Below are 14,318 nucleotides of genomic sequence, written 5' to 3'. Positions count from 1 at the left end.
CCCAAAAATAAAGCATTTCTGACTTATCAACAGGGAAACTGATGGGGGGGTGGGAGAAGAAGAAAAAGGAAGAAAGGTCACATTTTCCTCTCCATTGTAAGACCATCAAAAATTGCAGCCTTTAAGCCACGAACAATATGCAGGTGGGAGCAGATCTGATTTAAAACTATGGAACAAATAAGTCAAGATAATGATAGAAGTGAAATAATGACAGGCATGTCAGAGGAGGAATGAGTCAGATCATCAGGCCATCCCTTCCAAGTCCTGCCACTAGTTCACTACATGACCTTGTTTGTGTTGCAGTTTTCTCATCTGCAAACCTGTATTTACCTTGCTTGGAAAATGCCTGCGTTTATAGATATAAAACACTGGACATGAACCAAGTATTGCTGTCATCTTGCTACCCCTGGCTCAATATTTCTTTAAAAGAATAATCAAATATATCTGGTAATCCATGATCAGAAACTCCTCTGGAAGAGACTGGGTCAAGTCTTGGTTACTTCGACACCCCTCCTGATTTTAGGGAAAGTGGGATTTTATCTTTCCTATCCAAAAATAAGGCATTTTCATTTCTTCTGCAGTTAAAATATCCTGGTTTGAGCCTTAAGACAAAACATAATAGATAGGCTAAACAGATAATTTCTCAAATTTCACCTTAATTCTCAAGTGTCTGAGTCTTCCCATAGGACCTCCTATTGCAAACAAGGACATTACAGAAAGCAGATGGTTTCAGACATACCATCCTTTGGCAATCAGATAACAAGCATTTTGTTTCAATACCAAGCAGCAGAAAGAGATGTGAAAAAGAGGAGCAAAGAGGAAGGGAGAGGTAACCAGAGACAAACACACAATGTAGACTGTCCTAGGAATTACTTTCTCATTTTTGGATTCTTTACAAAGCTGCTCTTCATTGGCCTCCTACCACTTGGTAGTTCCTCACTGATAATGGTCTAGGTGTTCTCTCCTCGGGTTTTTTATGACACCTATGTAAGCAAGCACAAGGGAACCACAAACTAATGCTATCGAAACATCCTACCAATAACAACAGAAAATACTTGCATGCAGTGTTGGACTCAAGGTCTATCTCCTTGTTGGGGAAGACAGTGTTTTGGCTGTGTGTACTTCACACAGTACAATTTTCAGTGCCACAGGTGACCAAAAGAAAATGCCTTTCCAAAATGCTGAGCCAGCCTCTCACACCCTAGCAGCTCACAGCTCCCAGGCAGCAGCAGTACCCAGCCCTGTGTGCCCCCCTGGCTGCTCAGGAGCTTCCTGTACACTGCACAACATGCTCTACAGAGTTCTCAGAATTTTCCTTCTATATTTCCCTGAGAAATGACCATTCCATTAAAATATGGCCCCTCTTCTCCTGGTACACTGCAACATGACTCAACAGCACCATCTCCACAGCTCATATTTCCAAAGGGTGCGAGCATCTCAGCACCAAAGTGCTCCTGGCACCAGGCTACCATTTGTGCTGTAATTAAATTGAATCCACTCCTTGGCTTTATCCCTGAACAATACCAGAGTCTGAGTAATACATTCTCAGGGCACTAATACATCACCCTGGCGAGCCCTGTCCGTGATGTATTGGCGCAATACATCAGAGTGCACTCCCGCTCTAAGGATCTATGGCCATCATACATCAGCAGGGTGAGGCTGAGTGCTGATGTATGGCTCTGAAGATGGTACCGTGCAGCACTGGACTAGGCCAGGACCAAGGGGATAAAGGTTGGCATCACTGTTATCCCATTTCCCAGTGTTGTGATGCTGGCACTGAATCAACTTTCCTGAACCAGAGTCTAACTTTAGCTCCTTATTTATTTATCCCAAGGCATTGTATCACTGGAAGCACCTCTCTTCGGATGCATCATCCTCCCAAAGGTCTCAGGGGGTGGCTGGTACACAATTAGTGGGAGTATATTCTCAGCTTGGTGTGAAGGGGTTTAGCCCATTAACACTAATGGCAGCTGCAGCGTTGACGCTCCATATATCACCAGAGACACGTACGTGCACATGCTCAGCCTTGCACACATCTCATACCCCCAAGAGGAACCTGCAGATTGTTGGGAATAAAACCTTTGCAATGCTCACAAAGTCCACTGAAGCCAACAGGAACTTCATTGTTTTCAAACGTTCACCCTCTTGAGAAAACTCACCCAAAATGGAAACATAAACCTGACCAGCACATGTGTGCCGTGTTCCCTGATGGAAGTGGCAGTCTAGAAGTGGTGACCATGACACCACTGTGAGGAAAAGCCATCACTCTCTTGGTCAATCAATAAGAGCTCTGTAGGGAGTATTACTGCAAAGCAGTGCTGCTCCAGGGCTCAGGGGAATGATCAAGGTGGAGAAGCAGTTGACTGTAGAGTCAAAAAGGATGCAAAGTGAAGCATCCAGTGCCTTAGAGTCCTTCACCCTCCCTTTTGCAAATAGCAAAGTGAAATTAAAACAATATAAAGGTGAGCAGAGACACTTGGGGATATTTGCTCAGGAGGAGAGTGGCTGAGAATGTCCCTAAATGAGCACAAAGGACAGTTCTTAAGATGCATCATTGGACCCTGTGCCTGGGCACTCTGATCCAGTGCTAGGGACAGAAATGTCCTGGGGAGCAAAGGTGCTAAAACCAGTCTCTGTGCTCCTTATGGAGTCACTCAGTGTCTCACATAAAGCAGACTTACTACTCTTGTGAAAGAAGTTACAGGTACAATAAGATACGTATATCCTGGCTAACACCTCTGCCCAGCCCAGCCAGCCCTGAGGGGCAGCAAGGACTCCAGGCCAAGTCACAGCACATCCTTCTACCCCTTCAGCTCCTCAGGGCAGGACCTGACCCACAGCACAACTCTCAAGACCACCACAAGGAGACCACCCTCCTTACAGCACAAAGGGAGGAGGCTGGCAGTGCCAGTGCTGCCACTTTTTGGGGAAGAGCCAGCCAGCCCTGCCTGGTGCACCCAGCTGCCCTGATGGGTGGCACATGAACCCAAATTCTGCATTTTTACTAAGAAGCTGAGTCTTGCTATCCCTAAAAATATAAGCACAGTGATATCCCTCCAGATTTATCCCAAACTAAGCAACAAATAGGATAGTTTTCCTATGTTAAAAAAATAGTTCAAAAAATCCTAAGGCATTGACTGAAATAATTTCTCAGACTCTCAATCTGGTCTTTCAAAACAACCTGGAAATGACATTCTCATTAATTACACACCATGTACCTGGAAAATGACAGCACTGCCAAGCTGACTGCAACAAGAAAACAGAAAGCAGCTTGGGCAGGTGGATACAGAGGGCACTGTCATGAAAAAGTACTCATCTTCATACAGGGGGCAGTGGCCAGAGCCCAGCAAAGAGGAGGAGCAACACTGATGGCAACAGATCATTTCTGCACTGAAGACACAGTGAGCAGTGGGTAGCAGCACCCTCCCATCACACACAGCCAACAACACACAGAGGGAATTTCTGGCAGTATTTTCCCTTGCGAAGCCAAGACAAGCTCAGCCCGGACAAGTAATTTATCTTTGCTTACTCTTCAAGCTGCTATCGGTGCAGTGTGATTGATTACTGGAACTGGGAGGCTTCCTCACCACTGCACAGAGCAAAGTCAGGCCCTGCTCCTTGCTGACTCCTGTGCAAGTCAGTGAGAAGTAGATGAGAACTATAAACACCAAAAAGTGGCAAAAGCCTTTGGTGTGTGCTTCTATGGTGACAGAAGACTTTGAAAACTCACATAATGAAGAATATAAAAGTAGCAAGTCCTCTTTAAAACACGAAAGAATCTGGCTAGGGGAAAACAGCCTAATGAAGGACTAAAAGAGCCTAATGAAGGATGTAGAAAACTTGGGTTTACTGGTCTGCAACAGACCCATAAACTTCTGCAGACCACCGGTGAAACTGGAGAACTGCACTTACCCAAAACTCAGCAACACTTCCAAGCAGTCGGGTTAAGTCTCACCAAAGCTGGAAAACGTGCTCACTTCACTGGAACTATCACCTGAAACAACAGCTTCTGCGAAGCAGCCTGGAAGGTGAGATGCCCAGTGGGTGCAGTTGGCACGGCACTGCTCCGGCCCAGGCTGTGTCACACGGCTGCCTGTGGAGAACGGGGACAGCAGTGCTGGAGAGCAGAGCCAGAGCTGCACAGGGCTGAGCACACAGCCCGAGCTGTGCTGCTGGAAGAGTCCAGGAAAACCAGCCGTGAGTCTGCTCCTCCTTGCTCAGTTCTCCTGGGTGCAAGCAAACAAAACCCTCTTTAGTAGCAACAATAAAGTGTTGTATTAAGAAAAATAAAAAAGGACTCCAGAACACCTTCTCCTGTCCCTGGAAAAACGTATCAGATATTCCTTTTTTTCCATCTCTCTCTTTTTTTTTTTTTTTCTTTCAGAACACCTCAGAATGATACCTCACTTCAACCAGAGCCACCTTTACCTGAAAGCACAACTCCTCAGTAACCTCTGGCTTGCTGAGCCCTGCAAGCACCCCCCTCACAGGGAGGGGAGAGACAGGCTCCTGATGGCAGAGCCACTGCTGGGATTCATGGAGGTCACAAAGGAGCATCACTGCTGACAGTCAGGCAGCCGTGATAACAACAAACCCTGCACCCAGACAGATGGGACAAGTGTGGGTGCAGGAGGCTGGTGCAGAAGCCGACAGCACTGGTGGCTCCACTGTTTTTTCTTGGCATGGATCTGTTGCCTTCTGCCACGTAGAGTGAATAACTTGGTTTCGTTCGGGAGCTGTTTGATTTAAGAACGTGCACCTCCACAGGTTGGAGCTGTGCAGACAGACTGTTTGCATGAGAGGGAGAGAGAGCAAAAATAGAGCAAAAGTACTCTCAGAAAGAAAGTATTTTAAAGTATTTCCTACCATCTCGTCAGCTTATACTTTTAAAAGTTCAATTATGTTCTGATAAACTTACCAGCCAAATTAGGAAAGCATTATTAAAGCATAAGAGAACAATTTCAGATTTTCTTCAAATGCCAATCCAAATTTAACAAGCCCACAGATCCTGATGGATAATTCCAGAAAGATCCTTCAGCTTCATTTCAAACTAGAAGAGCAGATGAATGCCTAGGATATGATTTACATTTATTCTCATGTTTTTAATCAAAACTTACACAGTTGTTTTAGCTGGCCAAAACCAGAACTAGGATTTTATAGAAATGTATTCAATTTCTCCACGGAATTAGGGGATTTGAGCAGCTCTGCTATTGAAGTGCTGCACAAACCCTACCTCCAGTATGCGACTCAAAGTCTGAAAACCTGGGGAAAAAATTCCATGTACTCCAGCAATTTACAGAGCAATCTTTTATCCAGATGCTCTCCCAGCAGGTAGATTCCTCTCCTCAAGTACGTTTTTATGGAGAAAAAGAAAAGAAAACTTAAAGCAAACTTCTTCTAAACTCTTAGCCAAGAGTTGAGAGCCCTATGATTTTACACAGGAACCCTCAGCATTAGCACTGTCCCCACAGATCCACACTCTGTAATGTGCTCTGCACCGCTCATATCGTGTAGTGATGCCCATAAACAATCACTTACCTAATTGATTTCCAACAGGAACAACATTCCTCAGAAGGGACTCAAAGCTAGTATTATCAAGAGTGAGAACATTAGGATGCCACAGCTGCACTGGTGAAAAAATGGCAGAAGTGTTTCACTTATAGATTCTTACATTTTACCTGTTCCTGTGCACAGTGTGGGCTCCTGGACAGCACAGGTCAGTGGTGGTGATTAGGAGCAGAGCAATTGCTGACCACCAGGCAGGAGACAGACAGGGAGTTGGTTCACAAGCTTGGTTGATGGGTTATTAATGCTGTTCTGTTTAAAGGGCAAAGCCCAGAAGATGTGAGTGTAGCACCATCGGCTTTGATAGTGCTACTGGGATAGACCAATAACACAGAGCAGGACACAGAGTTTGAAGCTGCCTGCATTTAGAGATTTTTTAGTCCTATATTCCAAGGGAAACCTTCAACCTGGCTACTCCTCCCCAGCAAGTTACAGGACAAAAAAGCTGTTATTTAGAGGAGGATGTGAACTCAAATTCCTGATGGAAAAACACACTCCTCTTGCAGTGATTTTTGTTGTTGTATTTTTGTATGGGGGTTAAAAAAGGTTTGATTTTGCAGTTTAGCACGTTGAGGCCTCTTGGTGCTCGCTGTCGGAGGGTGCCGATTACCCAGCTTCATTCATCAAAGTGTCACTTTTCTGACAGCCATTAATAAATATCCTGCCAGAGCCCCTCACACCTGGCAGCCATGGCACACTGCAACACGCCGCTAACCTAATTTGCTAATTGCTGCTTTCCCCATTAATTTTAGTCTGTCTTATTTGGTGTTGACAAGGAAGGAAAAAGAAATAAGAGTGGGAGAAAAGCAGGGAAGAAAGAAAGCATTTAACAATTTCTGTTTATTTGTTCATTTACTTGTCACCCTCCCTCACCATTTACATGGGAACAGCAACTTCTGTCAACTTCATTTTACTTTTGCCCTTTATGACAGGGGGTCTGTGGGCAATTCTAATTTTGGAACTGCTGGGTAAAGAGTTAATAATCTACACACACTTTTTTTACCCGAACCTAAGCCCAGAGTTTTGTGGCTCCAGTTCTGCCAGCCGATGGCCTCCTCCCCAACCCCCAAAGCTGCCCACACCCAGCCAGGGGCTGAACCCCACCAAGCCCAGGGGTTCTCTGCTTGGATCTCAGCTTTGCCAATGCTTCACACCTGCCAAAATCCCTGCTCTGTTAATTCCTGTCCTGGCCACTCTCAAACAGAGATCACTCAGTTCCATTAATCATGTGATTCTCTGATAAATATCCTCTTTAAGGCTCAAGCACAGCCCAAGTCCTTTGTGACTGAGCTGGACTGAAATGCAGGTCTCCAGCCGAGGTCAATTAAGACAAGAAGTACCAGACCCATCAAACCTTCAGGCAATGATGAATTGTTGTTGCAGTGCTAGTAAAAGTCTCCCTGCAGGACACTCACCAAGCTGTTGTACTTGGACCACACATTGGGGTCCATATGCTCCAAAGCTTTCCCTCGCCTGATTAGGTCTAACAACGATGTTCTCCCCCACCTCTCCAGCTGTGGTGGCAGGCTCTGCCTCCTTCCAGCAGTGGGGCACTAACACACAGGAGCACTGAAGCTCTTTGGGCTCCAGGCTGACCACGAATGTCTGGCCAAGGAAGCACAGATATCTAGGTTCTGCAGAGGTTTCCAGATCAATCATCCTTTTCTCTAATTAATGTAAAAAGAGAGCACATCTATCCCAAAAGTAAGACCCTTGTGCATTCTCCTGTCCCCCCAGCCTGTCACCCTTGATTCTTCTTTCAAAGGCTTCTTCTAAACACCAGCTGCTAGTGCAGATTCCTGATCTCTTTGGGTAACCAGAGCCTCCCACTGCCAAGGCACTCAGAGGCCAACCACGTAACACTTGTGATGAGAGAGATGATCCTTTGTCAGTCCAAGAGCCTTTCCTGGGAGCAGACAGCCAGGACAGCTTCCACTGTCAACCTGTGCTGGATCCAATAATTTCTGATATTTTAGAAAGTCTTGGAAGAGAAGAACATGGATGCCAAAGGCAGCCAAACTCCATCTTTACCAGGAACTTGCACACACTGAATATCTGTCTTCCCCACACTGAATATCGCAGCCCCAGGGGTAATTCAAACACCAGGAACACATAGGAGAAGCAGCTGCAGTAAGCTGCAACTAGATATTGACAAGAAAAGTTTTGCTGCTCCTGGAAAGAGTTTAGTGCAAACCCAATCTTTTTTCTTCAAAGCAGCAGAGGGTATATATACAGATTAAAATTGGATCATATTATCAGAAGGGTCAAAACCAGGAATAGTTTAGGTTGTTTCAAAGTGTTGAATATGTAGAAAAACTGCTTCTTTGAATCAGCATTTGTATTACTGCTGTTTGAGGACTACCTCAGGTCTGGAAGCAGGATACGGCCTAATATGCTAATTCAGAACATTGGGCATTGGTTTTCCTACCTCTGAAATAAGTGTGTATCCCTTTATTGCTTCTGGCTCTTAAAATGATACTGATATTGAATTTTGCAATGGCACACAGCTGGTAGAAGTATAACCCACAGCTTTCCTTTATCTATGTGGGATCTTGGGTTGGTTCATATTCACCTTGAAAGGTCCACCACAGTGTTGAGCTGCTGCTCCACGAAGTCCCAGCTCCCAAGGAGCTGAATGAGACCTGCCACAGGCAAGGCCTTCAACTTCTAAGGGCCTTAGAAGTAACATATACTATCCTGTTCCAAGTGAAGTTAAAAGGGCCCAGTAAAGAGTAACAGCATTTCAGCTTTCAGCCAAAAGCTTCAATTCATGGTCCTTTAAAGTTAAATTTACTGCCTCCATTTAGCAATGTCCCTGTAAAAATCCTGTCTGGCACAGAAAAACCCATGTGCAGTTCAGTTCAACAGTGCTATGGCAAACAAAATATTTCATCCCAGGAGTCTAGCTATGCATCCATCTGCCTTTATTTAGGTCTTTGTGTCTTTTTGTTCCCTTCGGTGCTCAACAGCTTCAAGCAATAAGGCAGCACAGGTTACCACGCTCCTCACTGCTCAAGCCCAGCATTTCTGCTACTTCTCAAGGAGCTGATCACAAGGAGGAGAACCATCAACACATGACTTACCCCTATGACAGGGAAGGATACAACTTCATACAATCTCACTGTCTCTTTCTCCCAGTGCAGACAGATAAGGAAAACTAGACTAGGCAGAGCACGAGTGAAATGATCAGTGTTCTACCTGCTAGCATTAGAACTCCTATTTTTCAGAAGCCAAGGTTACCTCGGGGCTTTAACTGCTCTACAGTATCACCCCTGCCCTTTAAAGATCCAATTTGTTCTCTTGCACAAGCCCCAACATGCCCTGACCTGTGGCCACTGCATTTGCCACGTGTTTTTCTGTGTGCAGGCAGGACACTGCAGCCAAGAAGCCTTTCCCAGGGAAAGTTCTGCCAGAGCAAGTGTTGGTGTAAAAAGTTTTGTTTGAGAACATTTTCTGACAAAGGAGAACATAAAGGAAAACATTTTGTTGAAAAACACCAGGTCTGTAGGGGAGGAAGCCCTTTCATCTTCCATTCTCTGGGCTGGTTTTATTACTCTGCAAGGCCATTTTACTGAATTAGTATCGTAATCACAGCAATCTAATGGGGGTATCGAACACTGCAGCATGAGCCAGATCCCTCAGCTGGTACGAACCAGCATGGCTCCATTAACTTCACTGGAGCCAATTTATATCAGCTGAGGATCTGCCCTTTAGTTTTTACTATAGGAAAGCCAGACTACAAATGGGAGAAACCTATATTAAAACCAAGTATCTTCAATCACGGCAGCAGGAATGCAGAAAAATATTGGCTGAGTCAACTTTTATAGCAATGTTTTCTTTCTCTCCTGAGTGCTCAATTTTGAACACTCCCCTATAAAATTTTCCAAGCCTGGAGCAACTTTCTTCCTATTCCTTCCTCTGGTTAAAACCCTCACCTGATGGAGGCACCAGGGCTCTGGAGATTCTCTATTTCCTTGCCCACCTCAGGGAGTTGGCAACATCCCTGATGCTGAGACAGTTCAAGCCTGCAGCCAGCCAACAGGACAGTGAATATGGAGATCAGCCACAAACATCTGCTGTTCCTGGGATGCATAACCCTTCCCAAGAGGAGAAGGTTGCTCCACTAGCCCCCTTTGGAAGGCCACCAGGTCCCCCAAATGAAAGCACGCTGAAGAGTTCAAGGCCCCTTAGCAACCTTGCAGTAAGTGCCTTTTGTTCAAAGCCCAGAGCTGTTAATTAAAGACTGGTGATTAATGATTAAACTCCACGTGGTTCCCATCTCAGGCTTAAAAAGTCCTAGGGATGCTGACTTTGCTGAAGGCTCCAGTGCAAGGTTCTGGGATGTGAGTAGCTATTTATAGAGAAGCCCATCAGAGCTCTGAAAGGAAGTGTTCCTTCTACATAATTAAGAGGAAAAAAAAACCATTTCCAAAAAGTAGAAAGGTCAAATACTTAGATTAGGTAAACAAGCTCTCTGCCTGAATAAGCCACAGCCAGAAATGAGAGAATCTTTCTCTGTGTGCTTTCCCCAACCAGCTGCCTTCAGCTCTTGGATGCAGGTTTCTATAGCAAATATTCTCTCTTACGGAGCTGGCAATTCATTGTCCATAAAGCTCATGGATCCTCACACCATACTGTGCTCATGAATAGTGATCACAAAGAGCTTCCACATGCAGGATCTGATGAATTGATCGGGACAGTGTGTACTCAGTTGTTCTTACAGGGCTTTCCAGTTGTATTTGTTGTTTAGGACACAGGTACACACCTTACAGGTCAAAAAAGCTGTCCCAGCTGAGAAGCGTTTTAAGAACGACACAGAAGGGCTCCTTGGCAGTCCAGCTCCTCAGTCCCTGAACCTGGTACAAGGTGCTTGGCTTTCCTGAATGCTGCTAAATTCTTACTACTCAAAAACTTTCTTAAATACCCTGAAAAAGTTTCCAACCAAGCAGGGCCTGCCCAGGAGCGTTACCAAATTGGTCTGCCCTGTAGCCAGCTGGATGCATCGATCTCTCCTGAATTACAATCTGAAAACTTCAGTGTAGGATCTGGACCTCCCAGCTTCAAACTCTCACATTGGAAAATGCCAGAAAAGTACCACTTGGCTTCTGCCCTCCACCATGAGTGATGCACATCAGGGAAGCACAGAGCTGGGCTCAGACCTGGCCCAGCCACCCAACACGAGGGAAGGAGGCTCCACACAGAGTTCCAAACAGAGCCTGCCTGAGCTCAGACTAGCAAAGTCCAAATCAGGGGGATCTTTTTTTTGACATCTACATTATCATGGCTGAATTCTGTTTGAACTTTTGAAAACTGTTTAAAATGTTAATTATTTGATGACATTGGAAATACAAATACTTTGCTCAGGTCCCCACACTGGAACATTGCTCACCAGTTACAAACCGGGTGTCTTTCTGGATTATGAACTCTCCCTCTGACCATACTCAGCTAGGGAAGGTTTGATTTATGTTCTCAGTGTTAGGGAGTAGGTATATACACTTGTTTTGACAGCTCCTCATTTACTTCAGTCCAGCATCTAATTTAGTGTAATCCACAAAAATCATAGAAAAAAATAGTAGAAGAGCCCTTTGTAGTTCTCAGATCCCACCTCCTGCCTGGAGAGGGACTATTGCCAGTGTTAGATCAGGTCAGCCAGGGCTCTGGTTCCACAAACACTCTGTCCTGTGCTATAACCATAGAGCAGAGATTTCTTAATCAAAGGCAGTCATATTGCTGAAGTATGATTTGCCCTTCATAAACTCAAACTGATTGTTCTGTCACCTTGTCATTCTGAGTCCATGTTTGAAAATGGGTTGCAAGAAGAGAAGCTCCATGACCTGTAGGCACAGCGAGCTAACTGATGCCTGGGTCCTGCTCTCTGCCTTTCTAGCAGACTGGAGTAACATCAGCCTTTTTACAGTCATCAGGGACCTCCCCCAGATCACCCTGATGTTTCATACACAGCAGCCTCACAATCTCATTGGCTGATTTTTTTCATCACCTTCAAGTGAATTCCACCTGACCCCATAAATTCAAATACATTTCTGAGAAGTCCCTAAATAGCTGTTTCTCCACTGCTGGCTGCTCCTTTCCTTCCCCTGTTTCGCCTGACAAGAACACCATGTATCTTTTCTTTGGTTTCACACTGCTATAATCCATCCTCCTGATGAAAGGCTGTATTTTCAAAATTTGAGTTAACAGAACTGAATATCCCCTTAGGTAAATATTGCCAAGTCTGAGTCCCACTGACACTTTTACGTTTTCAGGTCTCCCTGAGGAATGAATATTTTCAAGTGTGATTGGGGGGGGTTCCCTCTCCCTGTCCTTCTATCATACTTGTGGGATACAAGTTAGACATGTTTACGTTGAAAACCTTGGTAGGAGTTCTCAGAGTCTAATTATTCCCTATCAAAAAGTGTAATAAAACCTTAATAGCTTACATAGGCTTCAAGAGATGGTAGTTTATCCTTTTTTTGATCTCAGCAGCCAGAAAATGAAGATACATACACGTTTTTTTCTAGTGTAAAGGGAAAATAATTGAAGGTGGAGACAATCAACAGATCCTGTTTACAAAGGACATAAAACTTCCCATTCTTCTCTCCATATCATAAATTGTGAGAAAAGATGGTTATTCAGAACTGTTCTCACTGTTGCCTTTCAGACCAGCACTCAGCCCAAAAATCTCACTCTAACTTTTTCTGAAACAATTTTCACAATATACTTTGCACTGCTGTCTCTCAGGTTTCACGGTCTTTCCACAAACGTGTTCTACAAAATACTCCAAAGCTTTGGCACATATTCCACATGTGCCTGTTCCACACGCAGACACATTTGGGTTTTGGCTGGTGGCTGCTATCACTTAAGCTGGGTGGTTTCAAAAATGTCTCCTTACAACTAAAGGAGTGGCACTTCTGCTTTGCCCATAATGTTATAGGGCTGGAATTCATTAGATGGTTTTCTCTGCTTTGTTTTAGCCTGTGAAAGAATTGTTTGCTACACAGTGCCCCAGGCAGTCCAGCAGCAGCAGGGCTCAAGCCCAGCATGACAGACATTACAGAATAATGAAATACTCAGAGATTACATTAAACTCACCAACACTGTGTGCATATCCTTATCCATCCTAGTGATACTTCTCCTGGCTCTGGGAGTAAAATACAAAGTGCTTCCTGCAAAGAAATGGAGCCATTAGTGGGTAATTAATACAAGCCTGGGATGCTAAAGTCATATAAGTAATAGATCTTTGAAGTTTGGGGAAAGAGAAGGGGGGAGAATCTCACATATCAGTTTGACCCAACTCAAAGTTCTAACCAAGAGAGTCCAAAATGACATGAAATAAAGGCTCTAGCCTGGAGGAAATGGTCACTTGCATTTAAGATCTCATAGTCACAGAGCTAGGCAGAGGGGCATTCCCTCTCCCTCCCAGGCAATCAGGGCATATATGAGACCCCAAGGTCCTCACTGTGTTATTTAAAACAGTCAAATGAAAATACAATTAACCTGCTTGTTTTTAAAGATAAGTTTTCCTTAAAGTACTAATTTTCCCCAACAGATAACTGTCTACTGCTGACAGGGGGGGGATCCACCTTCCTCTGCCCTGTGGACCCTGTGAAAACACGACATCAACATTTGCTCTGTGGAGGGACAGGAAGTTTCAGGAGTTTGTGGAATAAAACCTGGGTTGAACCTAAGGTTTTATTTAAAGACATATTACCTAGGTAAGATCAAAAAGTGTCAAAAGAAAGGTATGATCACATACTGCAGAGCAGGTTTCTAGTACTTTGAGCTACAAGACTGCCTTTGGTGGTGAGAAGATCCAGAGCTCTCCATAGCCCACACAGCCAGAGAAAGCAAGCCTGGATTACACCACAGCTTTCAAACTGACTGTAAAAAAAGACAAAACTTCAAAAGACAGAATCCTATGGTCTGTTATTCTGAAGTAAATCCAGCAGCTTTTTGGAAATCGGGAATGTGTTACTCTTGATTCAGCTGAAAGAAGTTTTGCCTCACGCTCTTGAGAGTTGTGACAGAACACAAATATCTGGGTCCAATTCCACCCAATCCAAGCCCTTAGTTACCACAACCGTAAAATACCTATTTTGCTAGAGAGAAAATCAGCATGAAGTGCCTTTTTGTGCTGACAAATGATGAACAATGAAGCATCACCTACACTCAAGTCCAGCCAAAATTCCCTCTGTTTCCAATTTTCACACACACCAAAGACTTCTCCTCACTTAAACAAAGCAAGTCAGTAATGTGACAGTGGAAGATAAATGTACAATACATAAACACCAGAGAAAAGACTGTGATTGCAACTACAAGGATAGGTCCGTTCCAGAGTGGGAATAATTAGCCCTTTAATTAAACTTACCTTGCTACTAGACAAGAGCAGTGCTCAGCAACACCTGGCCTGGAACATTCCTGTCTCTGCAGGCAGCAGATGGAGCTCACAGGCATGATCCACCTCTCTTCTACCAGGTCCACAGTTGCCTGTGCCAGTAATTAAGGTCTGGGACACTGTCTGAGTTACTGTGAACATTGCCAGACTTTTCCTTATCTGATTTGCCCTCATTAGGTGTCACTGCAGAGACCCGGGTTCCATTCCCGGTCGGGGCCCCTCCCCGGGCAGATGGAGCTCGTTAGCCCATAAGGCAATCCATCTACGTCCTGAGGACCTCGCTGCCACCGTCCAAGCGTGCTTGGCCCCAGCAGATGAACCTCAGGATTAAAGGGTGGGCTCAGTTCCGCGCACACTGTGT

This window comes from Empidonax traillii, unplaced genomic scaffold (genome assembly GCF_003031625.1).
Source record: "Empidonax traillii isolate 1590-97213 ecotype Southwest subspecies unplaced genomic scaffold, ASM303162v1 scaffold299:size639221, whole genome shotgun sequence".
Classification (NCBI taxonomy): Eukaryota; Metazoa; Chordata; class Aves; order Passeriformes; family Tyrannidae; genus Empidonax; species Empidonax traillii.
This window is presented reverse-complemented; position numbering follows the sequence as displayed.